General features: G+C 31.3%; 1 pseudogene; it reads right to left on the bottom strand.

Moving 5' to 3' along the window:
- Window positions 1-595: 595 nt before the first annotated feature.
- On the bottom strand, window positions 596-19,161 carry LOC128174258 (receptor-type tyrosine-protein phosphatase U-like; annotated as a pseudogene).
- Between the last annotated feature and the right edge of the window lie 741 nt (window positions 19,162-19,902).

Consider the following 19,902-nt stretch of genomic DNA (forward strand, 5'->3'; position numbering starts at 1 on the left):
TAACCAATTCAATCCGGAATTGAAATGTCTGATAGTAAAAGGGGAACAACTCTATGTTGTAACAATACAGATACAATATTTATTGCTTTGGATTTATGCAATTCATTTCAAGTAAATGTTTGGTTTTAACGTAATGTTCAATTTCATTTTCTTATTAAACCATGTCTTTTTGTCAAAAGTTTCCTAAATATATTTTTTTACTCGGCGTCTTAGATTTTATAAAGTTTCCATTTTCAATCAAAACATAGCATACATATTCTTTTGTCAAAAATCAATCCCCTATTATGGCATTTGGCTTTTTCAAAACTGTGCTTGTTTTTTTTTATCTGATTAGCATTCAGCATTCCTTACATCAATTACCGTCAGATGGTGCAATGAAATAATACCGTATACAGTTTATATTTCATTAACTACTCTTAAACACAGAAAGGCTTATAAGTTTACCTGATGTTTTAAACGTTTAACAATTGAGGCAAATATAAACTCAGCATATATTATACTTTTTATAGAGATTCATAACAATAAGAAACATATATATCGAATATTAAAACATGTACAGATAAGAAATAAAAGTCATAAAAACTAATTTCACAAACTAGAAATCTATTAACATTTTCTGATTTTGAGGGCAATTCTACGATTGTGTAACTCCTTCTTCTGACATCATTTTGTAACCGTTTTCTTTGTGTAGTGAAGCCAAACGGGATGAAGCATCTCTAAAACATGACATATAGAATAAGCGTATTGATATACAATGCATGTACATTTTGTAACTGTTTTTTTTTCATCCGGAACTGTAAAATGTTATGTAAGTGGGTTTTGTATGTACTAATAATATTATGTGCAATGATTTGTAATTTGAATGACACTTGAATATAATGTTTATTTAGGTACAAAAACTAATTTTGTAATATTATTATCAAATTATTATATAATAAACAGTTGTCCTCTTAAAACAGGGATGACCATACAGGAAAAAGTCTCTGTCAACGGATTTGATATTTATGTTTTTTTTTAAATTTTAATAGATATTTTTATTCTGTCATTTGTTTGGTGAGAGGGACAATCAGTTCGGTTATTCTGAACGTGTTTTATATTCTAGATATTCTAGATATTCGGGATAGTCTGTATCAAACCAATGCGTTCTGTATTAGTTCCGGAAAAGTTCCAACTCATTCGAACAATATCCAATTTATAACGAATCTGTGCTTTAATTTAAAAAATAAAATTACAAACTAATGTCAAAATGTGTTTTTATCTATTAAAAAAGGCAAATTGATCAAACATGCTAAATATAAAAGTAAGAAAATGATAAATTACACTAATGGAGGATGGATTTAAAGAATGCAATGATTCAAGTGTGCAAATGATACATGTAAATACAATACTGACCTTGAACCTCCTTCTAACTCACAATACATCGTCCTAATTGTATTCTTAATGGTCTGGAGATGTTGAATGCTATTTCCTGTATTATGACAGGTACTTGGTTCTTTAAACATTTCATATAGGGTCAGATATATTGTCTTGTATTGTTCCTGGAAGCAAATAATGTTTTTCGTATTACATTATATAATTTGTGCAAATTATGTTATATATTCTTTCATTACTAGAAAGCGTAAGGTATTTGTTTACGCATTCAACGAATGAAGACCAACAAGAAACAAAATTAATATGTGTAGCTTTCACAGATTTCTTATATCAGAAAGTACATTAGGTGTTTCAATGTTGTTACTCTAGAAAGATTCTCTTAAATGCGTAAATGACTGAGTGAAATGTAATATTAAAATATCTTGCATATATTTACATAGGTTTGGACCATATTCATTCTTTTTTCCCTCATTTTTGTCACGTAATCTGCAATGTAAACTATGCCTGTCTTTTGACCTTCTTCGTACAGGGCATCGATTGCTATGAAGGTTCCTGTTCTTCCAATTCCAGCACTGGAAAGAAAAAATTATAATAACACCATTACTAGATTTAAGATCTTCTATTAAAATGTAAACATCTCATTATCTGTTCATGCTATTTACATTACACACATTTTATCAGCATGAGTCGTAAAAAAAAAGAAAATTACAAATATTTTTTATATGTTCATATCTGTATTGAAATTTGCAAAACTTAGAAGACATTATGCTTAATTATACATTTTCATCACCAATGGCTACTTCTTTGTTAAATGCAAGCTCAATAATGATAAATGAAAATAATGCAAGCTTAGTAGTCATAAAAGTAACAAAAGAATAATTTTAAACCAATGTGTTTTCTATTGTCGAATTATACTTATGATTATCAAGATTTACCATTGTTCTGAACAAGGTCAAACTCGCCCCTTTTTAAAGTCTTCCGTTTTAAACGGAAGACCTTATAGTGATTGTTATGTTTTTTCTTCCTTTTCTTTTTTCCCCCTTTTTTATCGGTAAAATTTCTCAGAGATGGCTTGGTCGATTTCCGTGAAATTTTCAGGGATGATAGAGAATGATAATATCTCAAGGCGTTTTTTCTCATTTTTTGAAATTCATTTCCAGTCGTACGTTTCCTGTCCCGCGTCAAAAAACCTTGTTTCCTCGAGATCTCAGAATCGGCAAGCACTTGGACATCCAAACTTAATGGGATGATAGACCTATAGCTGTAGATGTGTTTAAATTATTTTGTTTTGTTCGGCGTAACTTCCGGTTGTCACTGGAAGCACTTCAAAAATAATTATTTATACGCATTAAATTCCTTTTCCATATAATAAATATTTAAGTATAAATCTATACATAGGTTATCTATGCGATTTTATATCAACAACAAAATTCTACTTCAGGTGAGATATCTCAATAATCTCAGGTATCTTTTTTAAATCACATGTTGTACCCACGAGATCTCAGAAACTAAAAGTGATCAAAAAACGAAACTTTCACGAATGACAGACATTTGATTGAAGATGTGTTTAACCAGTTTCATTTTGTCGACCGTCACTTCCGGTCCACACCGGAAGAGTTCAAACAAATCAAGCTGTTTATCCGTTTAACTGTTTTCAATCAATAGTTTCAGTTACTTTGATAAATAATAATGTGAGATAGGAAAGTAAACAAGAAATAATAAATTGAATTTTCACTGAGCACTTCCGTTTGTCCGTTTCCTGTCCTGAGACTAAAAACCTTATTTCGACGAGATCTCTAAAACGGTGACGACTTAAACAACCAAACTTTGTAGAATGATAGATTTGTGTTTGTACATGTGTTAACGCTATTTTTTTATCCGGCGTAACTTCCGGTCGACACAGGAAGTACACCCAATTTTGATTTTTTAAAAATATCTTAGTTATTTAGAATGGAATAACATTTAAGCTATAAAAATACAAAAGTCATCTACAGATGGTAAAAAAAAAACAAAAACAAAAAATCTTCCGGTGAGAACTCTCAAATATCTCAGGTAGCCTTCTTTTTTAAAAACAAAGTACCAACAAGAGCTCAGAAACTATGAGCAATGAAAACACAAAACTTGTATGGATAATGGACATTTGATTGAAAATGTGTTTAAGGGGTTTCATTTAGTCGTACGTCACTTCTGGTTCTCACTACGAAGCGTTCAAGCAACAGACATTTTTATTTTTAAGTTTAGATTTTTTATAACATTTTACTCAATGTGATGAACAGTAACGTATCGTAGGTAAATGTACTAAAATATGTACTTTCAATTTCTTTCATCAGTTCCATTTGTTCGTTTCCGGTCCCGAGACAAAAACCATTTTTCAACAAGATATTAACAACAAATTGACAAAAACTTGAACATCCAAACTTTGAGGAAAGACAAAACAATGTATGAAGATATGTTTACTATGTTCTGTTTGATCCGGCCTAACTTCCGGTCGTCACAAAAGTACTCAAAAATTGACACTTTGTCTTTTTGTTTTGTTTATTTTTTGGAAATTCCTGTACAGTCTATATTATATTCATTTTCTGTTTACAAGATAAATGGATGTTTTGTACAGATTAATACATGAAGAACGGAAGACCTTTTTGTTGTTATAGCAACAAGAGTCTAGTTTCTTTGTATATTTTTACATCGATCAATTCGTAAAAATTTTCCTACAGTGTTATCAATAAAAAAAATAATTTCTTGAAATTAAATCCTAAAAGCTCCATTTGATAATCTTTGGTAAGCTGACAAACGTTTATGCCGCTATTGACTTGAGGCACCAGCATACATGACGTAATGTCATGTTGAAGTGTCCTCGTTTATTTACAAGTTTAAGAGCACTTAGTCACTTAGGTGACTTATTGCTATCTGGGGGGTTTTCGTCGTCATTCATTGTACGTCGTTCCTCGTTCTTTAACTTTTGAACATTTTTAGCTTTTCCCTTCAAACCACTAAACCAATTTCAATTACATTTTGCATAGCACTTCTACAGGTGAAGAGAATGAACATTGTGAAATTTATGGCTCCTGACCCCCTTTGGCTTTAGAAGTGGGCTAAATCAATCTAAAATAATGCAGTATTTAAGAAATCTTCATTTTTTTTACTTCTGAACATCAAGCAGTCAAACTTTGCATAATTGTAACAAGCATTTAGGTCTCTGCCTTAATTGAGAAAGTCATAGCCACAGGGTCAGGGGATCTGAAGCTAGGGTGGGGCTATAATAATTGTAAAGTGGGAATGCATTTATTACGTAAAAATCTTCTCCTTTGTCATGTAATAATCTATATGTATTTTACCACATTGTTCAGATATATTGTAGTACATTTGTATGACTACATTAAGGTGATTTTATCATACTTATTTCTTAGGTGAGCGACGTGGCCCGTGGGCCTCTTGTTTACGATATAGAAAACGGACTATAACAACACTAAACTGTAAACATTGAACCTCATACTTAACACGATTTTAATATTTTGACAATGCTTAATATGAAGAGTACTGTTAGAATTCTGTGTTTTGTGTTCATTTGATGAAACATATCGTTTTCCCTGAAAACTGTTAAAAAGTTAGTTAGGTTTTTTGAGACCCGATGATTCACAATATAATCACGGTGATTGTTTGATTCTAGTAGCAGTGTTGATATAGCTGAGAGGTTTAGCTTTCACTTGATATTTTTTATTGTTTTCTAAAAAGTGCAGGATAGCGTTGTTTTATCTCATTCTCTGTTAAGAAGTATGCGCAAGATGTGTATTGCTATCACCTGATAATGCACCGATATGTGTTTCTTGTGTAATTTAAAACAGCTTTTTTAATATTACAGTTTTCTATATGAAAGTCAAAATAAGACGCTAAATTGTCCCTTTGTTTCTTTAATATCCCCGAGAAGGGTGGAGTAATCTCGACCGATTTTAAACATTTTAACTTAAGGTTTGTTAAAATATGTCACTGTATGAAATGCTACAATTTTTGAAAATTTTTTTTGAAAGTTTATTTGATTACACAGTACCGGAATATTGAAAATGTTTCATTAGACCTGAAATAATAATATGCATGAATATACATTGCGAAAGCCACACTCTAGTTAATCAGGTGACCGATGAGGCCCATGGGCCTTTTGTTAGTTTATTAGTCCTTTTCCACCGAGTTAAGGAAATTAACGTTTTGTGTTCCCTATATGTCTAGTTATTTTGAAATTATTTTGTATAATTACTTCCTAATATCCAGATTTGAACAATTGTAAAACACTTTCCGTGATGATTGTATAACCCTAGACGTTATGCCATGTGAAATAATATATAGTCATTTGGTTTCCGTCCTTACATTCTGGTTTCAAACAATTTGATATTGAAACTATTAATATTTTTAAATACCGGGATTTTCAGAAATTTAATTAATGTCCGTTTTAAAGACTAGGTAAAATTCGTTACATTGTCATAGTCAGGTGTTTGGCCTTATTAATCACTACATGTCCTTAATTTAAAAACCCACAAAAAGAATAATACAAACTTACTAGACAGCTATATTTTAATGCCTATATTACTGAATTCGAATATGCCGGCAATACATACAGTAGATATAATATGTATTCTTCGTGTGTATGGTTCCACTGACTACCTTAGTTTTCTATCTTTTTTTTATTTACCATTTGTAACTTGTGTATTAGTTGTTTAAGTTGTCATTTTAATCAATCGCGAGAGAGAAGATATAATAGTCGTGTCTAAGTGACATATACGTATACATGTACGTAACAAAACCTGCAAATTGTGTCATTTCTTAGAACTTCAAGGTATTTCCCTTTAAATAGCGGGTCTGTGCTCAATACTTTTCTCATAGTCTAAATAAGTATAATGGAAAACAAACCGATTATAATCAACAAAAACGTGGAAAGATGACCCACTATACATTAAAAATATCATTTTATATTCCAACAATTGAACGTTTTGAAAAAATAAAACAAGTCCATAAAATCGTGGCCAAAGTCACACATAATATTTAAACAGCCTACTTTTTTGTGTCTGAAATGGCTCTGTGGTTAGAGCACATGACATAAACAAACCTTATATGTATAGGGTTTTTATGTTATTGGTTTGGTACCACCAAAATGTTATGATATATTTTTTTCGTATCATTTGTTTAATATATTTAAAACTGAATATGGTTATAAATTGCGCTTTTGCAAATTTGTATTATAATATATTTAAATGGATTCAATTGGGAAAATAATAAGTTAAAAATTGATTTTACGACTTAATCGAATAGGCATGTGTGCGATCTTACCCCCCTCCCCCTCTTCTATTTAAAAATGGACAAACGAAAGCAAATCAGTAATACATAAAGTGACGTAGAAGGGAAATACCTGCAATGAACTAGAATTGGGCCTAAATTCCTTGACGTGTTTGTTCTTTTTAGACGGCCGTGGAATGATAAAAGACAAAGCGGATCCGGTGTACCGTGATCCGGCCAGGCGGTGTAGTGATACTGGGTGATCATTCTACTTTCATTTTGCTGAAATAAGCAAGTTATATTTCTGATAAATGTTAAATGCGTGTTAATACACTCATTAAATAATGAAACATTTCTTTTGACAGTTGTCTTATTGCAGACATGTAACTGATTTTTGCAACGAAATCATTATGTTAATTTTTTATAATGTTATAGATTCTGAACATTTCAGAAAATATTTTTTTTTACATGTACCTAGTCCTACCTTTTCATTTTTTAAGTAAAAAACGAACAAAAAGAATGACTTTTATAAATGTCGAAAAAAGGATTTCTATTTTTTTTGTTCTATTAGCTCGTTCTATCATTTTGTTTTTTTCTAATTATGCATCAATATTTTATTTGGAAAGTCGTCCAAAAATTAAAAGAAAAATAATTTAGATAATATAACAGCTGCTAGATATACAAAGGCATGGTTTATTCGTAAAGTTTGTCCTATCATTGTTCAAATATGTTCTAGTAGTTGTACTTTTAAGATTTTGATTTTCAAAATAAATTACGCTATACCCTTGCGTGTGATACTTTTAGTTTTCGAATAACATAATTGTCGTAAAGACATTCCTCAGTGGTATATAGTCCGAGAAAGTCACAACTCATCTCCATTTTTAGGTCTGGCCAATACTGGACACATTTTGTCTAAAATTATACAATGTTTTTATTATTATATATACTAGCAGTATTTATTATTACACATATTCGATTTGATTCAAATTCATTGACGAAAAAGGGACATTATTCACCCTTGCTTTTTCCTTGAGGTTAGTTAACATAACTATCTGCTCTATGTTTTCTTGCCATATCATGAACCAAAAGTCTTCAAGCGTGTTTTTCTTAGGTCCTTTTCGCAAAACATTAAATATGCAAAATTCATTGCTTAGTCAAATAATGAATAATTTGTGATATGAAATAATTTGACCAATGCTACTTAGTTTCGTTGATTTTCGTGTAAGAACTATTATTTTTATACCTTGTGCTGCAATGTAGACATCCGTTTTTTCCGTTCCCTTAGAAATATACAATATAAGATAACTTGTAGTTTCTCGATGTATCAGCCACTTAAGCATTTGTTTTGAATTATGTATTACTTACGTCAACGTAATTAGCGTTGATATAGTCTTGTTGTCTGTTAGTTAAAATTACTCTCGAGTGGTCATCTACAATTAGCATTTGTTTATGAAAAAAAAACAGTCATTAGCAGTGTAAATTGGAAGCACACCGATTTCATATACAATAATACCGTAATGTATTACGGCTCCGTAACAAAAGAGGATATGTTCTTAAAAATATATCATATTAATGATCACTATGAAAACATGCCGTGTCATTTCTTGAAATTTGAAATTTTAATATGACCTTATTAGATACATACATGTGTAGGTTGTTTTGAATCTGTTCTTTTGGACATTTTCAGGAAGTATTCCCGTCTTACATTGATATCTTTCTCCGTACGGCAATGACTGTGAAACAAATTAAATCAATATTTTTCTTCTTTCTTTTTTGGGGGGTTTAAAAATAGTATTATCACTATCAAAGTTACAAGTTAACTGTTTGTTCACTAATTTAGATATTCAAAAGATACATTTAGATGATGTAGATATTTTTATTGCATATATGTACCAATTAACAGAAGTATAACCTTTAATGAAACTATAAAAGCATTATTTTCTGCAACTTATTCTTATCCATTTGAAGTTAACTAGCAAATATAGTTATAAGCTAAAATAAAGTCATGTGAAAATTATGCATACAGGAAAGAAAAAATGATCAAAATGCTGCATATAGGGTACCCCTATTGTACGGATAACTCCTCCTTCAGTTTTCAAGATAGGAAGTTGCTGATTTGCAGATTAATTGTATATATATCAGAGGTGTGCTTTTTGCTAGGATTTTGATTTCTGGTAATTAATTAAAAAAACCAGTTATTTTTGTCAATATTAATATTGAATATAGAGTACCATATCTCTCCGGATAGGCATTGTTCATCGATTATGGGTTAACAAAGAGATTATGGATACTCTTCCCACAAAAGAAAACTCGGTTTGCTGTCACATTGACAGGTTTTTTTTCTTGTTAAAAATGGTACATGTACGATACAAACAAAACTTTTCAAGACTATATTTTTCTGATTTACGTGAAGATAATAAAGTGTCATGCATGTAATTTGTTTATTGTAAATTGGTCTGGTTTATCAGCTAAGTAGCCTCCCTAAGTAGGAAATTTTTTTCCGTTGTACAGTGATAGTATTTTTGGTGAATACATCGAACAGAAACTGAAAATGAGTAAATTCATAACCCATTATGAAAAAATATCAACAGTTATTAACGTTTGCGTAAAAACATACCTCATATTCCTTTTTAAAACCATCGTCATTATTTTTCGAGTTTTCACCAATTATCTTTTCGAAGTTGTTAATATTAACACCCGGATTTGTTTTGGCTCTCCAGCATATATCCCCATACATAATTTTCTTTCGAATGTTTCCATCAAAATCCATGTTGTCGATATCAAATTTTGATTTTCTGACTTCTTGAGTTGAAGTGTTACTACAAACTTTAACCCCGTTGGTTTTGTTTTCTTCTACATTCTGATAAATGCATAAATCAGCTTGTTCTGTGTTATATGCGGCTACAAAATATTAAACTCAAAATATTACTTATGCGTGATTAGTTTAATCCATCAGTAAAGAAAAACATTTAGAAACTAAAATATTTAATCGAACACCAACAGTAGTTCATGCAATCTGTTGCGTCACCAGTTTCACAAATGCTGACTTTTCTTTGTTGGATTTGTGCTTTTCTTATTCTGCATCTGATAAAAAAGGTATAATAAATAAACTATCCAGAACGTAGAGATCATAAAAAAAACATAAAAGTTTCACATAAACATTTTGTTATAACAATATGAGTTCACGCCACCTTTTGTAAATAAATGGTCCAACAATAACCACAAATATAACAACAGCAGCTGCAATGCTTACTCCAACCAGTGGAATGTTAGGTGATATGAAGGAAGTTTCGTCATACGCTGAAAATCAGAGCAGAAAGTCGACTTAATATCGTTTCCGTTTAGATATCAGATTGAACAAATTAATAAAAAACAAATATAATAATTTCCAAATAAAAAGAAAGAATTAAAAATCACTTTCTAAGAGCTGCATAAACATGAATTCGTTCCTCTGTTTTTGTGAATTGAACGTAAATACCTGATTCTGACTTCATATTAATCTGCATAATTTATTTTTTCGAAAGTGGGGATCAAAAATAAAGAAACTGTTTTTTTGTGAACCATTTCTGTTTGACTAAAATAACAAGATATCAACAACAGCAAAATGAAGCAGTATTTTTGTTGATATGAAATTGCCAAAACCGTACCCCTGCGTATTTTACAAAGTTCTCCCAGATAACTTTCATTACATCCAGTAAGACATTTTCCATCAATGTGAAAACAGTGGTTAATTTCACGACAGTATCCACATGTTTCGTTGCAGTCAACACCATACAACCCTTTGTCACATGCTATCAAAAGAGAATATATTATCCTAAGAACACTGATACTGTGGAGAGGTTTTAAACATATTGTTTTTTTTAATATCCAAACTTGGTTTATCCTTAAACAATAGGTATAGTTTAATTTAACCGCCAATTCTACTTTGTTTAAAACAACCGTCTGATTTAAGGGCTGTACATAAAGAACAAACAAAAAACAGGTAATTATTAAATACAACTGGCATAAACATATGATATATTTATCCTTACGCTACTTGATGAAAGGAAAAAAAATCAAACAAACAAAAAAGCAATTAGTTTCTTGATGTTTTAAAAACGCGATTAATATACGTTCGACCCCCCGACCCCCCCCCCCCCCCCCCCCACCAAAAAAAAAGAGATATGAAAACGCATTGAAGTTCTCAAAAGACAACTTTACTACCTTTATTACAGTTATCCCCTGTCCAGCCTGATTTACATCCATAATCACACAGACCATTTACAGTGTTACAGCCATTGCATTTCTCGTTACATTTATCAGCGCATCCTTGTCCGAAGAACCCGTATGGACACGCTATAGATAATGAATCACTGATAAATTACATAATCGAGGTGTCATCTTTATTATTTTCGATGAAATATGAGGTGTACCTTTTGTTGAATGAAGAAGTCATTGTGTCTCTATTATGTTTCATATTTATAAAATACAATGTATTCAGCCTTATCTTTTTAGATACGTAACCGAAGACTAATGGAAGCTATATTTTTTTAACGTTCACATCTTAAATATTTTGATTTGATCATTTCATAAAATTATACTACTATATGTGTGAGTAGTATGTTCTTATCAGAATAAAGTAAATACAGTCATGGGTAAGGAAGAGCTATGTAGACTCCAGACTAAGGCTGCATGCAATGTATACCGGGTTAGGAATTACCAACTTCTAACATTCAACTTATTATATGAATGGAGCTACATGTAAAATGAATTGGCTAAAACCATACGTCAAAAAAATTTAAAAGAGCGTCAGTATATTTTCCAGCAATGTATTTTCTTTAAAAAATATTATGAAGGGGTCTTGTTCTGATAATACTTTTTAATGAAGGAAATGGGATAAGAAGGGAGGAAATGTAGATTAATTGTAGTAAATAAAAGTGTACCCAATTCACATCGGTGACCTTGGTACCCAGATTTACAGCCCTGGCAGGTGCCCGTCTCTATGTGACAAAACTGACAGTTGACATCTGGACAGGGAATGGAACAGTTAACTCCATAATGTTCACCAACTGCGCAGCCTGTGAAAGTCAAAAAATAACTCAGTAACAATATCATACCACTGTATAGAAACCAATGCAATTTAACCTCTCACTAACAACGTTGATGGAATACATAGCCTTTCTTAAATGATAGAGCTTAGCTCGCGGGTTTGCTGACGTCACAATAGGAATCGACGTGAAGAGTTGACTGTCATAGTAAACTCATATTTTTTTTTAAAAATGACAAATGAGATATTTAGAAGTATAAAAGAAAATATTTTAGAAAGCTTATATGCGGTTTATGACTGTTTATACAGAGATTTATAATATCAAGTGCTGAAAATTTAAAGATGTCACATACATTGTCACATTTTGTTCTATATAGATAAAGAATGAGTGTGCGTTAGAACTCTTCCATTTAAAGTCATGTTTTAAAATAGAATGTATGCATTAACTTCGCTTTTTTTTACAATTATAACTTTCGTAATCTGTACTACCGATTAAATTCTTAAATTTCTTTTGGCTTGAGATAACTGTTTTATTCGATTACTTACTTATAATGTCAGTAGTTGCCTGGCATTTTTTTTTTTGCATTGATTGACTCAGAGTTTCATAAAAACAAAAATAGCAATTTTCTGTACATGTATCTTTACAGCCTTACATTAATTGCATTTGATAACATTCACAATAATGTCTAATAAGCATTTACATGTTCTAAAATGTGTTAAACAGCTAGTCTTGTCAATAAATGCATTTCAATTTTGGTGTTCTAAGAAGTAAGGAAATGATGACGTCAGGCTAACGTCGTAATGAAAATATAAGGTTTTGAAAAATCTTTTAAATTTTTAAAGTTTTTTTGCCAAAAATATGCCGAGAACACATACTGATATTTTTTTATGAATTGATTCATAGTTATCTCCTCTGTTTTTGTGTTGAGTATGATTAATTTCGTCTGAATCGTTTAAAAGTTTGGAGCATAGTTTTGTAATGCGGTTCTCGGTTAAAATGTGCATTTTACTATATAGTTCATTGAAATGGCGTTGCTTGATTTTATTAATGACACTGTATTTGAAACACAATAACATAATTACCGCGCAGACGAATCTTAAATAAATTTTAGAAATAAAATTATAAAACCTATGGATCACGTGGACAAATTTTCAAGGTAGGTTTTCTCACAAGCAGGTAAACCCGCGAGCTACCTTAAACTGATATGGACTGTTTAATGATATCAGTAACGACTATCAACACAAAGAAAATTGTTATAGATGAAATTTCAACGCTCAACATTAACCACTGCTTCATGATATACATTTTTGCTTCTTTTTTCAAATGAGTTGATGTTCGTTTTACTTTATTGCGTTCCATTAAGAGCAGATACAACAATTTCATTAATAACTTTTACAATTTTATGAAATGATTTGGTATGATATATAAATGATATGCTATGAGATTTAAATGAAATACCTTGAGATTTGTATGCTATGCTATGCGAACTTGAAACGAGGTGTTTAATGATATAGAATGCTATGGTACGCTATGAATTTTCAACAAAACGCATCCATACACAGAGATTTTCTAACATTTACTAAGTAAAATGCTATGAAGCAAAGGTTGACCACTAATCTGCAATGTCAACATTCATTCTTCTTAATAAAAGCATTTTAAACCGGGTTAAAGTGATATGGTATGCTATGGTATGGTGAGCTATGGTCTGCCATGATGAATGAGAATCTGTGAGATTGTATGCTTTTGTATGATATTCCAATGATATTGTATGAGATTCCATGCTATGCTATGAAATTTCAATTCTATGCTATGCTATGTTATATGTTGTAAAAGATCTGTTTGATCCGACTGTACATTCTTTTCTAAAACAATTACTTTTTTAAATAAGTACCATTTGCACAAAATTAAAGTGCTGACGTGGGATGGTGATAGTCGGGCAACGTCAATGACCTCCTTACGTATTTATTATTTTTGCTTTTTAGAGCAAAGTTTTTTTAGTGCTCTGACACTAGATTTTATAAATGCACTACTTAAGCTATTACCTTTATGTAATTTCTTATTTTCACACATTTTTAAAACTATTTAAATCCCAATTTTCAAAGATGACACGAATAAGGACGACGAGGCTAAAATAATTCAATACTAATACAAAAATCAATAAACTTTGAAACTGATGCGTAATTAACCCCAACTGTGTCCTTTGTTAACGTTGAAACATTCACGAAAGAACACTCTTTTGATGCAGAAAATTCAAATATTATGCCTTTTTTATATTTTATGATAATACAGTAAGATAAAACTAAACGGACGTCTGTAGCTTTTGAATCGTCAATGTTTTGAAAGTTAGTGAAAACCTGAGAATATGCCTGATAATCTACGCACCTATAATGACATAGAATATAAATTATACAAATACAATTATGATAGTTTATCAATAAAAGACTCACCATATACTTCAACCTCACATAAATTGCTTTCAGCATATGGAGAGTATTCTTTGGGATAGGTAAGCCATGATAGTCTCTCGTTATAATATATTACATATTGTCCATGTACAGGACAAGCAGTGGTGAACACAGCAGGTATTGTGTCTAGTGTGAAGTTGGTGTCTTTGAAACACAGCATCCCTTCTAATTTGTCTGTTGTATTGGAGACATACACAGAGAATCCAAGGAACAGCGGTGTTAAGGCATTGGAAGAACCTATGTAATAATTTAAAAATATTAAGAAAATTATGTGAATGACATTTAAAATGAAATTGAAATTTACGTATGAATAAATTTTCTGAAAGTGATTACACAAACGACTGCAAAATATTTGCCATTTCGGATTTTTACGCCATGTGTTTATTACATGTGGTACCATTTTCTTTCTGAATAACGTTTGATTATTTTAATTGTAAAATTAAAATCAGTGCTTTTTCATTAATGTTTTTGTTGTAAATTTTCCCTTAACAAATCTCACAAATGTTTAAACATTCTAGACAAATTAAAAGAGAGTGTGTGAATTAAAGCCCGTTTCTCTTAAGACTGTTTGCCAAGTTAATGAGAAACAACACCAGCTGTATAGACCCCGTTTTATCAAATTTTATGCAAATAATCGATTGTTTGATCAGTTGTTTTTTTTTCCGTAGGGTATTTTTGGCATTATGTTTACTCGTACAATTTCAAACAAGAGGCCCATGGGCCACATCGCTCACCTGAGGAACAATAGGTATGGTAAAATCAGCTTAATGGAGTCATAATACAAACTATCTGGACAATGTACAATAATACATGTAGATCCTGTATAAATAAAATCCATTTTCCCCTGGATATTCTTATGTTTATAATCATTGGTCCCTTTTCTAACAGGATGATTTTATAGTCATATCATATGTTGAGTATTGCAGTTCTCAAAAAGATCCTTAACAATAGTTTATATATGGGATATAAACGTACATCAACCTCTGAACCTTCTCGTGAGGCCAAAGAATTGTCCTGGGGCCAAAGTCTTAACAATTATAAAGAATCATCTGGCTGATTAGTTTCTGAGAAGATTTTTAAAGATTTACCCTATATATTCCTTTGTTAAACTTTGACCCCCATTGTGGCCCCACCCTACCCCTGGGGATCATGATTTTCACAACTTTGAATCTACACTACCTGAGGATGCTTTCACACAAGTTTCAGCTTTCCTGACTGATTAGTTTCTGAGAGGAAGATTTTTAAAGATTAACTCTGTTTATTCCTATGTAAAACATCGACCTCCCATTGTGGCCCAAACCTACCCCCAGGGTTATGATTTTCACAAATTTGAATTTACACTACCTGAGGATGCTTCTACACAAGTTTCAGCTTTCCTGGCTAATTAGTTTCTGAGAAGAAGATTTTTAAAGATTTACTCTATATAATCATATGTTAAAATTCGACCCCCATTGTGACCCCACCCTACCCCCAGGGGTTATTATTTTCACAACTTTGAATCTACACTACCTGAGGATGCTTCCACACAAGTTTCAGCTTTCATGGCCGATTAGTTTCTGAGAAGAAGATTTTTAAAGATTTACTCTATATATTCCTATGATAAACTTCAATCTCCCATTGTGGCCCCACCCTACCCCCGGGGGTCATGATTTTTTACAAATTTGAATCTACATTACCTGATGATGCTTTCACACAAGTTTTAGCTTTCCTGGCTGATTAGTTTCTGAGAAGAAGATTTTTAAAGATTTACTCTATATATTCATTTGTTAAACTTCGACCCCCCATTGTGGCCCCACCCTCAGGTGAGCTAAAAAGGTTAAGTTTACAATAGGTTGGTTTCTGGAAGAACAGACTTTGAAAATTTTCTTAATAAATATTGACAAATTTTTTACTTTTTTAATCTTTAGTTTTTAAGATATGTGTACAAACATAGAATTGTGAGCAAATCTTTGTATCTTGCTTATAATTCGAAGCTTAACACTCAAATATGGTTAGTAAATAGAAACTGTAAACAATTAAACACAAGAAACATGCACTACATGGATAACAAATAAAGAACACAATTTATTTTTTCGAAATTATTCATATATATATTACATGTATATACCTACATATTTCCGTCAGCGATATCAAACTCTATTTAAACTGAATAAACTCGAGAAAATGCCGAGCATCTCAACAAAACCTATTGCATTAATCTGCCATTACGCAAAAGATAATGCCGAATTACCGATAGAATAAATTGTATTTCAGTAGGCACCTACCCCTACATCAGATTTTGCTTAATTTGCGCAGGTAAACAGTTAACTGTTTGATTTAACGAATTCTCTGTTTGATTTAATACGTAAAAATCACGAAATACAGACGATAGTTTCCAGGTAACAAAGCATAAATAATGAAAACGAAACGAAAATTAGAACAAGCTAGCACCAACGTCATGTGTGAAAACTGTCAACGCATTGAAATATCTAGCCTCAATTTATTTCACAAAATCGGCACCAATATATTTTGCATGTTTCAAAATTTCCCTTCATACGCGAACTGTTGCACAACAAGCAAATTCATCATAGTCAGATCGAACCTTTTTCGTATAATGTCATGGCTGCTTTAAACAAAGAACCTCGTTTTAGAAGTATGGAATACGAGTCTTGGTAAAATGGGTATGCAAACCCGGGCCGTGGCAAAATAAAAGCCGGGGCAGATCGGCAATCGTCAATTCCAAATACGCATTATTTTGCAGCAATATTTACAGCGAATACAAATATACTAGTCCATCAAATATCCTGAAATTTTAATGAGATTGGCAGATTAATAACTGCTAATATTTTGTTTTACCCAGGCCAAGTCTTGTCTGCCCATTTTATTGTATGCCGAACCCGAACCTATTAAACTGATTGAAACACGCCTTTCCTTTATTATTATTTTCGTAATAACTCAGATTTGAAACAGAATTACCACTTAATTTTTGCAATTTATATTTTCCTTCCCATAAGGATAATTTATGCTGAACTACGTTGAATTTGCCTCGGTAGTTCTTGAGAAGAAGATTTTTAAAAATGCACCCCCCTTTTTCTACAATTTCAAGGTTTTCTCCGCTTTGAATACAGATCGGACTTTTATTTCTGCAATTTATATTCGCCCTCCCATAAGGATGCTTTGTGCCAAATTTGGTTGAAATTGGATAAGTGGTTTTAGAGAAGAAGTTTAAAATGTAAAAAGTTTACAGACGGACAGACGGACAGACGGACGGACGGACAGACGGACAGACGGACAGACGGACGACGGACAAAAGGTGATCAGAAAAGCTCACTTGAGCTTTCAGCTCAGGTGAGCTAACAAAAACAAATTATCAAAAAATATTATATCGAGATAAAAAAAAAAATGTTTCTTCCTCGTACTGTTTTGTAGAAAATGGTTTCATTTTTATTTTTCATTTATTTATTTAGACACACTGATTTTTAATTTTTTACGAATTTTAAATAATATTAAATATCCTTAGACACCTTGTATAATTATTTATGATTATCTGAACTCAATGATAGTTGTTCCTTTTCAATTAGGCATTCGAGAATTGTAGCTTCCTTTAAATACATGTATTTCATTTATCTGACAGTCCATATTTTAATTTTACCACGTGTTAGATTTGGCAGGATTGGTTTTTTTTCACATCAAGAAATGATGCATTCATTTATAGAAAAAAATATCGTGGGCCGTTTATCAACCATTACTATTGATATCACTATAATTAAAAGGTAAAAGAAAAAATGCCCAATCGTTAAACTGCACATGGTCCATGCAGCTTTTTTTAAAGACAGTGTCTTATATTACAAAGACATACTTCAAAAAATGTATTGGTTTTGTCAATAAGGTTAGTTTGGAGCTACATGTAGCTGTATATTGTATATTTTTTTGTGACTTTAAATGGGGTAGAATTTTCAAAACTATCGATAGATAAACCCAAGATTTTTCCGAATTGTTTTCTATAACACAGTAAACAGTCTCTTATTCGTAAACAATGTTAGAGTTAGTATAACTTTTCTTTTTAAATGACTTGTTTTTATGAGATTAATTTTTATGATTGTTTTTGACAGCCTTACTTTCCATCATATAAAATTGATAATGTAAATATGTTTTTAAACTGTAAATTTTTATGATGTTGATGAAATATTATAAAAAGTTATGCTTGATACTGGAAGGGGGGAATATTTACCCCATTTATTATCGTTTGTCATAAAGTAGATCGTTATGTGATGGATGCTGTGAATCTCAGTCAAATTCACCCACAAGGTGGCGGTTTGCTTCGCTGCTGAAATTGCGCATTGACCTCCATCTCTTGTCAGATCTGATCTCAGTCCATCTACCGTATTACTGGCGTCATATTTGTCGTTTCTTGCGAGAAATTGATTCTGTTGATACGCCTGTTTAATAAGCGCAATGTTATCTGCAAAAAATGAAAAAAAAGTAAACCTCACACTTTAGGTTTATTGTTTTTTGTCGACGATTTTTTCTCCTCTTATCGTATGTACAAACATATCAAGTGGTTTGCAAAGAATGTTCATAAAGATCTCCTAAATTTCCTTAATATGAATCTTTTCCTTGACATCAACTTTGGCACAAGTCATGAAAGTAATTATATGTGAGGTGTATAAATAAGATATGCTAAATTCTATAAATGTTAATCTTAACACTCTACAAATACACCGATTCAGTTATCAAATGCACATTGCTATTATTACAGAAAAAAACTAATGGAAGATCTATTACATTGTTATTTTAAAGCTGACTCATTTGTGCATCAACTATCTTTTAATTAGCAAACTTTTGTTTTGATAATAAATAGAATCTATAAACTTTTATACATTGGTCTTTTAAATATAAAATGGTAGATAAAGATTGGCTTACCATAAGATCTGGAAACTGTTAGCAGACAAAAAAATCCGGTGATGAAAATAAAGTGATGTTTAGTGTGCAAATACAGAAATAACATAGCGAATTGATCACCTATGTATCTTTTAAAACAAATTTTATGTAATGAAACATACCACTAAACATTTGTATGAAAATACTCTCGCTTCAAAATTCATGTTTTAAAAATAAAAACAAACGAGGAAGTTTTTAGTTCAAGGATCCTGTTTGAATCCACGGTCGTTCTTTATTTTTACTTGTCAGATTTAATAACTTTGTATTAATTTCCTTGGGTTTGAAATAAAATTAATTAGTACTAACTGTTCTCTGGAAAGAGCCGTCAAAATACGAGCATGGCCCACGTTTAGATTTACCAAAGTTTATTTATTTATTTATTTGCATTATGTAATATATATATTTATCACATGTTTATCTCAATATGCGGTGGATATCACTCATGGGATAAAATGTTGATATTGCATTGTGTGTTCTTTCGCGAGGTGACGTCATAATTGAACATATCGTAGGTTTAGGCAGTTGATTGACGTAGAATGAAAAATTAAATAATTAATCCAGTTGAAAAGTGTTGAGTAGTAAATGTTAGGTATTCAATGTTGTTTTAATTATATTTCATGAATTCATAAAAAATGTTTGAAAATAGAATGTGTGTTTGTTAACCTTAAAGGAAATCTATTTCACTGCGTAAAGTTCTTGACGTCTTGTATATAATTTTTTGTGCGGTGCACAATTTTCATTTTTACGGAGAAAGTTGAGATTAACAAAATACATGGTAGAACATATGATAAAAAGGTTCTCTCATAATTTGCGATGGTATATTATTTTTACCCAACTTTTTCTATCAGTTAACCCTC

This window comes from Crassostrea angulata, chromosome 2 (genome assembly GCF_025612915.1).
Source record: "Crassostrea angulata isolate pt1a10 chromosome 2, ASM2561291v2, whole genome shotgun sequence".
Taxonomy (NCBI): domain Eukaryota; kingdom Metazoa; phylum Mollusca; class Bivalvia; order Ostreida; family Ostreidae; genus Magallana; species Magallana angulata.